The following is a 16,122-nucleotide window of genomic DNA, read 5'->3' on the forward strand; positions in this document are numbered from 1 at the left end:
CCCTCGGATGAAACCACAAAAACCGAGGTCCCGTGGCGCATCAGGTGTGGCACGATAAAGATCCCTCCCTGCTCAAAACCCGTAAGCGCCGAGCATAGGCTAAATTTGCAGGTCTTCGCGGACAAAGTTGACATCTCCATTTGAGTGAAACATTCTCGAAAGGAAACGTGAAAAGTAATTTTATTCCGAAATCAAAGGTTTTTCATGGACTTTGATTAATCATACTTATGCTCCAACTGCCCTTTCAAACGATAAAAGTCTTCAAAACCATGCTTCAGTTTTAGACGAATGAATATGAGTTACTGAACCTATCCTAGATTCCTAAACTACATAAAATCCCTTGCAAACAAAGATACATTGCTGGATGAAATAAGTGCTCTACCAAGCCCCTATCTTTGGTACTCACGATAATATCAACAGCTGTGAAGGAGAACATTAATAAACTCACTGTGCAACTACATATCCCAAAAATGGTGTAAATCAAATGTGGAATCTAAAACAAATTCTAAAGAACTTTTAGTAAACTTGAAATCTCAAGTCAACAACATTAAAACGCATGACTTTTTAACACTTTACGCGTCCATTCCTCACGACAAAGTAAAGACTAGACTTTTTAACATCATAGACAGTTGCTTCTTCAACAAAAACGGAAAACGGAAATATTCACGTAAGGTGAAGATAACGAACAGTGATTAAACTCATAACTCCTATAAGCAATACAAATAGAGAGTTGGGCAAACACGAACCCCTAGATATACTAGAGGTTGGACCAGGTGCCTAAGAGGAGTAAGCAATCCTGCCGACAGGTCACACCCGCAGTGAGCACTATATTTTGATCAGGTAAACGGAACATTCATTCAACTGTATATCTATTTTCTTCTTTTCATCAATCTTAGAAGATTTTAGCCAATATTTATTAAGGATTTCCTGAAAACCATTGGTGTGGTGTGGTTTCTGCAAACTACTGAAGCATAAAACCCACTGGTTTGCTTTTAAGACACAAGCATAAGCAATCCATTGCACTTTCTGGTGTCCAGTGCATCACATCACTTCACATCACTGTTCGTTATCTTCACCGTTCATCGTATTACCTCATGCATCTGTGTTTAACTTTTAATCAACTACTCTTGCCATCAAACTTACATTCCTTTGGAGGGTTGTAATCTATTCTAGATTGTTCTTTTTACGCTGATCTCGATTACAGATTACTCAGTTTATCTGATCAAGATATAATGGCTACGGCAGTTTATAACCGGTCGACAGGAGATAATTACTCTCCGGGGCACCTGATCCTAACTCTGGATATCCAGGGGTCCGTGTTTGCCCTGTTTTCTATTTTGTATTGTTTATAGGAGTTATGAAATTGATATCTGTTCATTATCTTCACCTTTCAATATTGACAAAATATCTCTCTCCACGTAATGATACTTATATATGACTTAATTGCTGTATTCATGCGATTTATAAGTTTCGGGAAACACGGACCTCTGTATATACCAGAGGTGTGATCAGGCGCCCAGGAGGAGCAAGCATCCCCCGCCGACCGGTCACACCCGCGTGAGCCCTATATCTTGATCAGGTAAACGGAGTTATTCGTAGTCAAAATCAATTTGCTAAGAACGGCCTAACAATCGGTATGAAATACGTTCGACAGCAGTTGACCCAGTGATAGGTTGTATTGGCAAACTAGATCGTTATATCGACCATAGCATTTGCGAAATGCTGATTTTAAACGAGACTATTGGAACAACTGTACCATCAACTTGCTTGCCAGTAGCCTGTCACGATTTAAAAAATCGACTATAAGCATAACAAACTCTTGCGTATCGAATCAGTTGAGAGATCTAAACACCATATGCAGGTGATAATGGAATATTGCTACATAAATATGGGAAGTTGACGATGGAGAAGCTGAAATCATCCCGTTTGCGTTTACAGATTGACTGTAATATTTACTGTAGTGCCATACATCACTGGTTACGATGAAATATTTGTGTAATACAGATTTCAATTAATTGATATCGATAAATACTTCCCATTTCCAAAGTAAACTGATTGAATGAGAATATTTTTTTATCAACTTTTGAAAAGTTCCTGTAAAGTATACCCCAAAACATTGAAGGCCACAACAAAGATATTTGTTTTTCTTTTCAGGTACAAGTTTTTGAATAAATTTTGCTTCATATGAATATAAAACCAGGTCAGCTCACAAAGGATCACAATTCGTGCCCATGGGAATTCCTACAGACTGTTGAAGGACACACACACCAAAGACTACGAAAGAACTCCAGCATATTTTTAATTTCAACTTGAGAGTACATGTACTTGTGCATGAAATCAGAGTGTTGGTGTTTAGCAAAGTAATTTTTGGGATGACTGATCATTAGATATGAATATTTCCGTTTTCCATTTTCGTCTGAAATACTTTAGATTTCTAGTGATATATGGGAAAGAATCATAGCTGTCTTCCATTTCACTCCCCGCATGAACACGTCTATTAAGTGTTTGGTACATATGTACATACCTACGCTAATGAATACAAAGACACATTAAAGACAATTGCATGAAAGATTGTGCAATATCATATAAAAATTAAAAAAATTAATTTTTAATGAAAACCTGAAAATTGATAGGCTGAATTTTATCTAAGAAATTCATTTCATTTTTGAATATACTTAAAGGTATGAATTCCGATGCTTTAAGCATACTGATATACTGGTGTGATGTTCTGTACTTCATATCTTTATGTATTTTCAAAAATGAAATTGATCATTTGTATCTACATTTTTAAAGTTATATCCCCAGACATCAAAATAGACTGTGCTATATTCATCAAAATTCATACGTGCATCGTTCGAAGCTACAACCCATCCACGAGGAAATTACTATTATTAACATATGCAAAGATACCAACGGCAAAATTAACAAAAATGTAAAATGTTTAAAATGATTTATATGAGTACAAAATTTTGAAGCGGAAAATTCGTCAGGGGTATTAAGACATTATAATTATATCCGGAATAATAGTACTGATGCTTACAGTATTTGTTATCTATCGCATATGTTCAGTTCACTGTTGGCTAGGAGCATTATAAGGTTTACATAAACCTTCACTGTCAGGTATATTCTCTCACACCAGTTAGACCATATTGCTCAATCGTGAAACAAGGATCGAGGAGAAAAAGGAAAACTGGGTATTTTACTGTCCCAGTCAAAACCACAGGGTTTCAGTGAAGAATACCCTCCTAAATGTCAACATACATGTCCATCAAGTGTGTGCAAACGACATAATCTCTGTAAGCTTTTGGAATCCCTCAGTCTTGTCGATGACATGGGGATGTCAAAGCATATGTAAGCATTTGCAGTCAGACGAATGTGGAAACTAGTGGATGATCATGGTTACTGGCATATGTGTTACTCACATAAAGAGTATATGTGAGGAGGTTAATTGATCCCGCATCCGTCTACCCAGCATTAGAAGTATAGAAGGAAAGTAATACATTTCAGATCCTTAATAACCGGCTACGATATAGTTATAGTGACTCTACCCGTATTGATATACAAAATGTTTATTATTGTGTACCGGTATTGTGGAATACTTACGTTCCTGTCTGTTAGGGTTATCAATTCCCGTTTCTCCGACATTTTGAATAACAGGTATCCTGCTTTTTACGGTAGAATAAGAGGTATGGTATCTACCTATCCAGGTTGTTACGGTAAGGGAACACTGAACATTCTACATTTAATTATAATATGTATTTACTTTTCTGACAAAACTGTATACATCATTGTTTCAATATGTTCTACCACTTTAGTTTGGCATAAATTATTAATTCATGAGGTATTGATATTATCCGACTGCCTGTTTTTGCAGTAACTGTCACACAACATGGCGACGGAAGAAAAAGGGTATGAAATTCTCAAGGTCAAGAGCCTGCTTAAAATGATTTTGTTTAACTTTCAAAGCTTCAATGTCCTTTACACACATTAGATATGAAAAAATATCTTTAGAAATATAGTTTATAGTCGTAAACTATGATTTACGATTTACACCCGCCAAATATATTTCAAAATTGCTAACTATAGTTTTAAAAAAAATCCCGAAACTTAATTCATCAGAAAAACTATATCTAACACTTTGTTAATCACATGGCCGAGCTTTGTTAAAGGTCGTAAACTCAAGCGTAGGCGTAAACCAAGACGTAACTTGCGAGTTTTTTAAAACTAAAAGTCGTAACGTACATGTACGTTTACGAGGACAATTACGAGAAAATGCACGGATGCTTTCAGGCTGACATAGACCTACACGTAGCTTTTAAAGCTGTATAAAAGGATTAATTGAATTGATAATTGACTTGGAAATTAAAAGAGATCTAGCAAATTTGTGGTAATTATGAAATTAACATCAATTGCGACAAGATCTTCATCAATGACATAATCTTTTTCTATCTTCAAAACCGTGTTCCAAAACCGGAAAGCATTTCAATCATAAAAAAATAATCTTACAAAAAGAAATCATTTATAGAAAAAAGTTGGGATTCGACCTTTGACTTACAGACAAAGCCAGACTGAGATTGATTTTGATATGTGTTCTCATTCGCATAGGCCTATATGATATTTTTTCCAACATGTTTTAGTATACATGAAAAAAAATGGAAAAATTGTAGTGATATCGAAGTAACTAAAATAAGATGGATATTTATTGTAAGTCACTTGAACATAGCGCTTCGCCTACCAATCAAACGTAGAACCATTTTCTAAATTAATTCTGACGTCACACTAACTTCACATTGCGTCATGCCCAACGTAAGTGCATTGTGATGCACTTTGTGCATTTTTAAAAAGCATCTCCTCACTGAAATATTAAAGTTTTTAATCACATGATCGCAAGCTATTGATGTAATGTCGATTATAATACAGTTTCGAAATCTTGAAATGATACAATGTATGTGGACTGCTATTCCGACGAGAAAGGGGTGTGTAAAGTGTAGTGTACACTGAATATAATTATTTTGTTGGTAACAAAATATCTCATTCTTATAGTATCAGGCTATGGTTATCAAATACACGTTGTCAAATTATAAATCATGTTATCTATAATGAGGGGCCTCCGTGGCGGAGTGGTTAGAGCATCGCGCTCAATATAACACGATCCCTCACCTCTGTCGGCGCGGGTTCGAATTCCGCTCGCGCCGTTAAGTGATAAAGTTTCCCAGTTTACTTTCGGAAGGTCGGTGGTCTCTTCCCAAGTACATTGTATCTGGGTTCTCTCTTCCACCAATAAAAACTGGGCGCTACCAGATAACTGAAGAACTTTTGAGTGTGGCGAAAAACATCAAACATCAATCTATAATGATATTACACTAATAAAACAAAGTGTAAATTGGTTTACTGCACGAAAACAGAAAACAATGCCTTTAATTTCAATATTACAATGATTTGGGTACCTATAGTTTGTATAGAAAAGCAAGTGTAAACAATTTGAATGTACAAAAGTCATATATGTACTATCCCTTTTTTCTCTTTTTGTCAAAACTATATGAAAGAATTATAGTCGTGAGATACGTCAGAACCTACGATTATTGCTACATGTACGTTTACAGGAGCCCTTTCGTAAAACGGAGTTACCACATCCTACGTTTACGTCTACGATTATGACAACATTTACAACCTTGAGTAAAACTCGGCCCAGATTATCATTATTAAAGGCAATTAGGTCACAAACTACCAGGAAATGGAGGAAAATTCGCCTTCAGAAGCCCATGTTTTAATTTTCAGATTTTATTACCATGGCAACCAATTTTCAAAAATAGTGTATATGGTTCTTGAAAGTACACATGTGAAAGATTTTAAAGGTCCATCATGACATCTGATGCTAGCCTGGAAATGGGTCGAGATACACTCAGGCACCTGCCATCCTGGAAGTAAAAAAGCAACAAAAATGAGGAAAATATACCCATTTTCAACCCATCCTAATTCAAAAACAAAAATTTTCCCAGTATAATGACAGATATCAACTTTCAGCAAAATTCCTAACCTTTCCAACAAGGCCAAATTTGCAATAGGGTCCTTGATTCCTTTTCGAGATATTTTACATCAAAGATGCAGCATGCTCTTTTCAACTTACCGTTTAAAGTGAAAGTAGAATTGCCCGCCTAGAAGTCAAACTCTCATACATCTCACAGTCACAGTTTCGAATCCCATAAAAAGGCACTGGATCAATGTAGAATGGTCACCTCCCTATATTAATACAGATATCAATAACAATGAAACTATTTAAATTCTATAAAATACTCTTTTAACATATTTACATTTTAACCCTGGTCACTTTAGCTTCGTATTGGCAATTCGCCAGGTCTATTGAGACTTTAAAGACTGCGGAAATTCTACGACATCATGAAATACCTATACTGTTTAAAAATTTAAGTTTTTCCGAATAAAATGATGTATCATACATGGGGAGTTATTGTTAATTATATCTTGAAATGAGTGAACAAAAACTGCCCTCTTCCCATCACTGTTTCCAGCAGAGTTCTTCCCCTTGGTAAAGTTGAAAATAGAATAAAAGACCCAGAACTGAGTGAAATACATGTGATTTTGATTCCAAATAAAGACTAGAATTGTATGTAAAGGAAATTTGATGTGAAATAAAAGGAATTGTAGGGAAAAAAAACCCTGAAATGGCCAGTAAGGATGTTAACTTGAGTAATCCTGGAGAGTCTGTGTCTTGTTTTTTCAAGTTCAAAAAAACTTATTTCAATGAGAAATTTGCCCTAAAAATTGGTTCGTCTAAACCGTCACATCTTTAATAAATGACCCTGATATCATGCTTTTATCTAATAAACGTAAGTCAAAATAAGAGACCTTTGTATGAAGAAGAATATTTGTCAAGGAAGATAACTCTAGCCAAAAAAAAAAAAAAAAAAAAAGCTGATGTCATTACTCTATTATGACATCACATTACGTGTTATATTATGATGTCATAGTTAAGCTAGCCTATGTAGATCCACTGTTGTAATTCAAATAGACAAACAGAAGCGGTTTCATGCCAGGCTGCGTATGGATGACATATCAAAAAGTTTCTGAAAAGTCGGTGTACTCCAGTAGATGTACAGTGTATCACACCTATGTTAGTGATCCTTATGCAATATACAGTGAATTCAATAAAATTGAAATTTATATTCTGAAGCTTTATCTGTTTCTCTATGACTACCTGACAGACACACAGACAGATACACACAACACATACATAGACAAACACACACAGACAGACACACACACTCACTGATAAACACACACATAGAACGGGTATAAACAGACAGACAAACATACATAGACAGACACACACACATACATATACAGACAGACAAACACACACAGACAAACACACACACGGACAGACAAACACACACAGACAGACAGACACACACACAAACACATAGTCAGTCACACAGACAAACACATAGACACACAGACAGACACGTACACATGCATGCATGCATGCACGCACGCACGCACGCACACAGACAGGCACGCACACACACATACAGACACACACACACTGACAGACAGACACACACACACACAGACAGACACACACACACACAGACAGACACACACACACACAGACAGACGGACACACACACACAGACAGATAGACAGACAGACACACACACAGACACATCCATCATTAGCATTGCAAAAAACTTTCATAGAAAATTTATGGCTGAGGAGAAATGTCTTGCACTCACACTCGACCAATTGCTAAGAATACTTCTGACATATTTACTAATCGATGACCTTCAATTTCAATGAAATCAATAATATTAAGTATAAACTTCATATTTCAAGCATAAACATCATATTTAAACACAATAAACAAAAAAATTCTTGCCTGGAAAATTCAAGTTTCAAGCTGATTTGTGCTTAAGGTCACAAACTACCAGGAAATGGAGGACAATTCGCCTTCAGAAGCCCATGTTTTAATTTTCAGATTTTATTACCATGGCAACCAATTTTCAAAAATAATGTATATGGTTCTTGAAAGTACACATGTGAAAGATTTTAAAGGTCCATCATGACATCTGATGCTAGCCTGGAAATGGGTCGAGATACACTCAGGCACCTGCCATCCTGGAAGTAAAAAAGCAACAAAAATGAGGAAAATATACCCATTTTCAACCCATCCTAATTCAAAAACAAAAATTTTCCCAGTATAATGACAGATATCAACTTTCAGCAAAATTCCTAACCTTTCCAACAAGGCCAAATTTGCAATAGGGTCCTTGATTCCTTTTCGAGATATTTTACATCAAAGATGCAGCATGCTCTTTTCAACTTACCGTTTAAAGTGAAAGTAGAATTGCCCGCCTAGAAGTCAAACTCTCATACATCTCACAGTCACAGTTTCGAATCCCATAAAAAGGCACTGGATCAATGTAGAATGGTCACCTCCCTATATTAATACAGATATCAATAACAATGAAACTATTTAAATTCTATAAAATACTCTTTTAACATATTTACATTTTAACCCTGGTCACTTTAGCTTCGTATTGGCAATTCGCCAGGTATATTGAGACTTTAACGCCCTGTAAGTTATAGTTAACGTTTGATGAATCGGTGTTCCATACTTTATTATTATTCTGAGCATGAAGCAAATAAATGAATTTTGAAAATAAATTTATATCTTTGTTAACTATGAATATGATGAATGTCCTTTTTATTGCACAAGTACTCTGAAGTTGAAATAAAAAATATGCTAGAGTTCCTCATTGACAATATCTTCGTGGTCTTTGGTGATCAGGTCTTCCAACAGTCTGTTGGAATTCCCATGGGCACGAATTGTGCTCCTTTGTTAGCTGACCTGTTTTTATATTCATATGAAGCAGAATTTATTCAAAAACTTCTACGTGAGAAGAAAAAATATCTCGCTGTGACCTTCAATTCGACTTTTAGATATATCGATGACGTTTTGTCTACTAACAATGATAGCTTTCATTCATCTGTCGATTTGATATATCCCTGTGAGCTCGAAATAAAGGACACCACAGAGTCGTCTACTTCTGCTTCATACTTAGATATTTTATTGAAAGTAGACATTAACGGCAAACTAACAACTCAACTGTATGACAAACGGGATGATTTCAGCTTCTTCATCGTCAACTTCCCACATTTATGTAGCAATATTCCATTATCACCTGCATATGGTGTTTATATATCTCAACTGATTCAAGAGCTTGTTCTGGGTATAGTCAGTTTTTAAATCGAGGTAAGCTACTGACAAACAAGTTGATGGTACAGGGATTTCAACAGTCTCGATTGAAGTCAGCATTTCGCAAATTCTATGGTCGTTATAACGATCTAGTTCGTCAATACAACCTCGCATTGGGTCAAATGCTGTCTGACGTGTTTGATACCAATTGTTAAGCCGTTCTTGGCACACTGATTTTGACTGCGGTAACTCCGGGTGTGACCGGTCAACAGGGGATGCTTACTCCTCCTAGGCACCTGATCCCACCTCTGGTGTGTCCAGGGGTCCGTGTTTGCCCAACTATCTATTTTGTATTGCTTGTATCGTTTGTCATACAGTTGAGTTGTCAGTTTGCCGTTAATGTCTACTTTCAATAAAATATCTAAGTATGAAGCAGAAGTGGACGACTCTGTGGTGTCCTTTATTTCGAGCTCACGGGGATATATCAAATCGACATATGAATGAAAAGAATAGTTTAGTCTTGTGAAAACCCGGAAGTCATTTATTCTCAGAGAGAGACAAATTTTGGCTTTTCATTTTATTCCCAGGATTATACCCCAAACTTAATCACAACTATCATGCTCCCTTTAAAAATACTGACAAAAGTTATCTGAGGTCACCTTTATACAACATGACCAAAAAAATGACACAAACACATTTTGGCTGTAATGTGTTCTCTTACGAAATCACACCGACTAGAGAAGCTTTATTTCGTGCAGTTTAAAAATATTAAAGTGGTGAACGAGAGCAATATCAAAGACTTTAACATTGTGCAAGATTTTCTGGAATCTAAGTAAACTGGGACTGTGTCATGTTACGATAGTTTTTTAAGGAATGACTTTAATTCTGGGACAAGTTATACGAGTATAAGCTGGTTGGGGTCAGTTTACGCTTTATAATCTGCGAAGCGGATTATAAAAAAGCGTAAACTGACCCAAACCAGGTTATACTCGTATAACTTGCCCCAGAATTAAAGTCATTCCTTATAATTTAATGCAGGAGAAAAGATACTAACCTTCCTTTATCAAAATGTACATAAACTCGGAAAAATACAAGTCAACTGGGCCGCGCAATGATTCACTTAGCAACAACGACGAAGCGTCTACATGTGGCTACGAAGGTTGCCATCTTAACTCGTTGTCAACTTGTCTTACTTAGTTCAACAGAGCCTAGCCTATTTATTAAATTATTGTACCGAAGGTAAAGTTTGTCATGGCGGAAAATATGTCTAGACTATGCATGCAATGCGTATTTGCCCTTTAGAGATCGACTTTGAAGTCGTTCATCTCCGACAGATTGAGAAAATACGGGAAATTGCATTGTTTAGGCCTAGATCTACCCAAAGCAAATCTTCAAATATCAGAAAATGCAATAATTTGCGGCTTTTAACTCTGTGAAAATTTCTACTAAATGAAAACTTATCCTTCCATGCAACGATTATGTTGTCACTATGACTAATGGTAAATCCAACACAAGAAAATATGTAACCAAGTGACAAATCGCGATCCACATGTCAATTTGACTGACGTCATGTGGTAAAATGTGACATATGATTTTTTTTTTGCTTTGTTGAAAGGCGGATCAGCAATGAAATACCCCACCCCCCCCCCCCCCTTTTCCCCAATGAGAAATGTATTTGAAAAGGAACAGGACAATGCTTACTTGGTAAATCATTAATTCGAATATGATATCTTAGTTTTAATCTATTTTAAAATTATTCGATCATTATACAGAGAAAGATGATTTACAACAGTGATTAGCGTACAAGTAGATACTAATTGACAACAAGAAAGCAGTATGTGTATCAAACAGAAGTATCTTATTGTACACGTTGACTTTCTATTCCATAGAAGGCTAAAAACAGTGCTGCGATGCAAATTTAGAGAGAGAAGAAAAAAAAGTTCCTGTTCTGGTTTTCAAAAGGGTGTGTCCTCATACCAAATCAGGTTATACGAAAATAACCTGCGTTCCCCAATTAGAATTTGACCAATCAGAGACAAGGATACAATAAGGATTAAATTATTTGCATGTGAACTTTGTTAAAAATTAATCAAACTTGAATTAAATTCAAGATAGGAAAATGGAATAAAAATAAAATGAAATGACTATATCATAATGCACCTGTGTGTATATCGACACACAATGTTTTGTGTGTTATTGTGTATCAATCTGATTTTGTTGAGACTTGAAATAAATATTTGATTGATAGTGTTCTTGCTGTGCCCCCATGACATTGCATGTAGTCTATATGAACAATGATATCGTAGTTGGTGTGTCGGGACGTCGCACTTAAAAGTGGAGGTATGTAATAAAACTATATCTCTCTGTCAATCAATCATTGTGAATTAGAGAACTTGTGTATGTGTGTTTGAAGTTATAGGAGGTAGCCGCTCAGCATTTCAGCATTTTCTGAGGAATGGTATTTGAGTTAGAGAATGAATGTTAGGGGTTTGTCAGTGAGTTGTTTTGAATGTTTTCTGTGGAGAGAAGCTTGAGGGGATAAAAGTAAGATTTAAGAAAGTCATAGATTTTCTTTAAAAAAAGGGTCTTGTGTGAGTGAATTAACTATGATGTACCTCATGAGAAAGAGATCAACTTTAACAGTGAAGATTTTGTCTAGTGAACGTGTCCCTGTATATTCAAACAATTTAAAATAATTTCAACTTTGTTCTAGCTGAAATGTAAATATAACGAACAGTGATCAATCTCATAACTCCTTTAAGCAATACAAAATAGTAGATATCCCAGAAGTGGGATAAGGTGCGTCGGAGGAGTAAGCATCCCATGTCGACCGGTCACTCCCGCCGTGAGTCCAGCATCTTGATCAGGTAAACGGAGGTTCCATAGTCAAAACCAGGATACCAAGAACGACCTAATAATCGGTATGAAACACGTCAGACATCATTTGATCCAATGATAGGTTGTATTGGCAAACTAGATTGTTATAACGCATATCAAATATGCGAGATGTTGAGATTAAACTATACTATTGAAACCCTTCACCATCAGTTTGTTTGCCAGTAACCTGCCTTGATTTAAACACTGATCATACGCAGAACAAGCACTTGTGTATCGAATCAGTTGAGAAATATAAACGCCATATGCAGGTTATAATGTAATATTGTTACAAAAAATATGGGAAGTTGAAGATGCAGAAGCTGAAATCATCCCGTTTGTCATAAAGTTGAGTTGCTAGTTTGCGTTAATATTTATTTTCAATAAAATATCAAAGTATGAAGCAGAAGTGGACGACTCTGTGGTGTCTTTTACTTAGAGTTCAGAGGGATATATCGAATCGACATATGAATGAAAGTTATTATTGTTGATAGATAAAACGTCGTTCATGTATCTAAATGTCACATTGAAGGCCACAGTAAGATATTTCTTTCTTCTCACGTAGAAGTGTTTGAATAAATTCTGCTTCATAAGAATAAACAAAAATATGTCAGCTAACAAAGGAGTACAATTCGTGCCTATGGGAAATATAAAATATTGTTGGAAGACCTGATCACCAACGACTACGAAGATATTGTCAATTAGGAACCCCAGCATATTTTTATTTCATCTTCTGCGTTGAATCAGAGTGGTGTTTAACAAAATAATCTTTGGATTTAAATAGATGTAGATTGGTAAATAAATTTGTAGATAGTGCTACAGGCTCATTGACGTTAAAAACCAGTACCGTTAGAAGGATGTCCCTTGTGACAATACTTTCCTTCGTTTCGGTGTTACATAGTATGTTTTTAATTTTCAATACACATGCTTGTAAAATCATCCCCGTTTCATTCAAAATTCGTATTATATTAATATTATGGATAGAACGAATAATCTGTTCCCATATCCAGATGTCAAAGCCTGTGATCACAAATTTATGGAAGACAGTGTCCATCTCAATAAACAAGGCAATGTACATGTCTATCGAAGCCTCCATGGCCCTATGCTCGCTTGAATAAGTTAATGCAAGTTAACTATAAATCAATTATCGGCTCCTTTTCTTGTAGATGCATGATTCATATACGATTTGGATACAGATGCGAAATTAGCATGTATACATTGTATCATTACGAGGCATATTGCATCTCAATATGTAATTGTTTTTCTTTTTCAACCTTTGAATTTATTTTGTCCTATTTACGAGACAATGTTTATTTGGGCTCTCTTAATTAACGCGATCATATTATTTTGGTCTCTCGAAACGAGGCCGTTTTTATTTTGGTTTCACTTGACAAGGCCATGTTTAATTTTGGCTCTCTTAACGAGGCCTTTTTGGAACTCTGTACATGATGCCTATATTAGTTGGTGAGATCAGGTGACCAGGAGGAGAAAGTATCCCCCTCCCAATGATAGGTTGCATTGACGAACTAGATCGCTACAACTACCATATAACTTGCGAAATGCATCTTATATTAGAAAAAGTGAATTATTGAAGAATATCAATATTGAATTGTTAATATTTGATTTTTTATTGAAGAATAACAAAAAGATTTGGATTGTTTGTTATAAATATTCGTTGTGTGTCCACTTTAATGATATATCTGAGTCTACTGCTCCCAGACAGATGTTAAATGTTTCGTTTCCAAGGAAAAACACTGATAAGGAAATTTTTTCTCAGTCAAATCCCTACTTGTGAAAATCTAATCCAGATAAACATAGAGTATAATGCGAGTCATTACACACACGGAAAAAATGTATTTTTACACGACTTCGGATTTAGAAAAGAAGAAAGAGCTTGTTGTAATTTCAGAAAAAAATAAAAAGTGAAAAGTAGATAAAACGTTATTTGTCAAGACATAGTCGTGATTTAAACATGTGCATGTCTTAAACGTGTTTGACCCCAGCTGAGATAAGAAATGATTGTAGGATAAAACTGATGTTAATAAGTGCTTGTGGAATAATATGCACCCAACCTTGATTACATTCAAATGTGACTAATTTGACCTTGACCCTCATGTATTATTTCAAATTTATCAATGAAATGACAGTGTCCTTTAATTCTCATTTTATAATAATTGAGATATAGATCAAATGTTGCGAACACGATTGCAGGCATATTAACGAACGAAAGAGGAAAAAGCCAAACAAACGAAAAAAGAAAAAACAAAAACTTTAGTCACACATTAAAAGATGTATTTCTCAAACCAAAAATGTTCCCTATATTTCGAAAATCCGAACAATAGCCACCAAATACATTTGTTCCGGGAAACATGTATCATATATTGATTTTCTTTGTTGTCGATAAAATTCATATTGGAAAAGATAAAGACGGCTCAAGACGTAAACACTGAGATGTGCGCTTCATGTAATCCTTATCAGGAAGTAATATGAAAAAGGCGTTGTCGATCAATTGTGTATCTTTTTGTTTTTGTTTGTTTGTTATTTTGTAGAGGATTAATAAATATTTTTATGAAACACGAAATAATATCAAATTTAGAATATCTTTACTTATGTTCATTAAAATTACAGTGTTAAAAACATATTTGCCTTCAAGAATATGAGATAATTATGTAATTAAGAGAGATATTTACTAAAATAGATTCGAATGCTTACCTCATTTTGAGAAATTATTGATCATTTTAAGAGTGTTAGGACATCAATGGTACAATTGTTGAAGTTACATATCACATTCAATAAGGAACGGAACCTACCAATTGTATGTCCGTAAATAAAACCACACGTCGACGGTCTTTAGAGAACCATATTAAGTATTTCACCCCTTGATCATACAAAAAAACCAAACAACTTTTGATAAAGGTATCAAAGAATCAATACATCAGTTATCCACACATTCAGATGTAAAGGAGACCTACACAGGTATATTTAGTCTTATCAGTTGCCATTTGAATGCATCGACAAGGTGAGGCTCCGACGGGTGAAGACATCCAAATAAGGGCACGTCGGTAGCTAATTGTGTAAGGTAACAACACACACTGACTTCATGTACTATGTGATTAATTATTATTAGTATTGACAAGAGGAATGATGGAGTTGAATTTGATATTTAGTATTGTCCTCGCGTAGGATTTCATTTGTGTAGACAAAATGTGCTCCTCCCTTGTCTACTGTCCTTATGTAGGATTCGATTTGTGTAGGTAATATGTGCGACAGTGCTCGATTTTTCCTCTTGCATTTGATAAATTGAAAATATTGATAGCAGTTGAGATATTATGAAAATAAGTAGTACTTGATGTATCTCATTCATACAGTTGTGTGTGACGATGACGGGATATTAGATAAAAACAAGAACAGCAAAACAAACAAATAAAACAAAACAAACAACTTTGTGATGAATTTCTTTCTGCATTCGATGTAAGATTTGATGATCTAGACGCAAAACAAGTAAATAACCATTCTGTAATGAGCCATTTGTAATAAAAGCTGTCACACCGCCAGACAGAAATTTCATTTCATTAAATTCCTTCACACCATAGTTAAAAAAAACTCTGGATAATTTTAAAAGTCCAAAGTAAATCATACAAGAAAGCAATCGACAAATGTTTTCAAGAACATATGTACAATTTCATGGCCAAAAAGTTGAAAACTTTGCAATGCAACAAACCAAAGACTGATATGATACAATTCTAATGATAAAGTAAAGCAAATGGGCACATGCATGCAAAAGTATCTCAAAATGGCGAAATAGATAGAAACGAAATGTTTCAGTTTATATCGAAGACTATTCAAGTTTAATTAACCAATCACTTCTGCTGAAATCTTATGTAGCTATTGCAAAGTTGAAAAATAACAAATATCCAGGGCACAATCTTATATAAAGGAATTGTTTAGGAAGTTGTCAATGAGTATTTTAAGTGAGAGATTGAATAATGTTGCAAAAGATGTGATACGTAAGAAAGGTATCCAGACAGGTTTCA

The 16,122-nt window shown here is 35.1% G+C and overlaps 1 protein-coding gene and 1 long non-coding RNA gene across 2 annotated transcripts in view; one reads left to right on the top strand and one right to left on the bottom strand.

Annotated features, from left to right (window-relative positions):
• Positions 1 to 16,122, top strand: part of LOC125677887 (uncharacterized) — a 534,764-nt gene that overhangs the window by 49,665 nt on the left and 468,977 nt on the right. The gene's annotated exons all lie outside the window — the stretch shown is intronic.
• LOC130053361 (uncharacterized) lies at positions 5,766 to 14,859 on the bottom strand. The gene is made up of 2 exons (XR_008801919.1): positions 14,801 to 14,859; positions 5,766 to 8,455 (listed from the first exon to the last, which is right to left on the bottom strand). It is a non-coding gene; the product is annotated as an uncharacterized LOC130053361 (long non-coding RNA).

The sequence above is a fragment of the Ostrea edulis genome, chromosome 3 (genome assembly GCF_947568905.1).
Source record: "Ostrea edulis chromosome 3, xbOstEdul1.1, whole genome shotgun sequence".
Classification (NCBI taxonomy): Eukaryota; Metazoa; Mollusca; class Bivalvia; order Ostreida; family Ostreidae; genus Ostrea; species Ostrea edulis.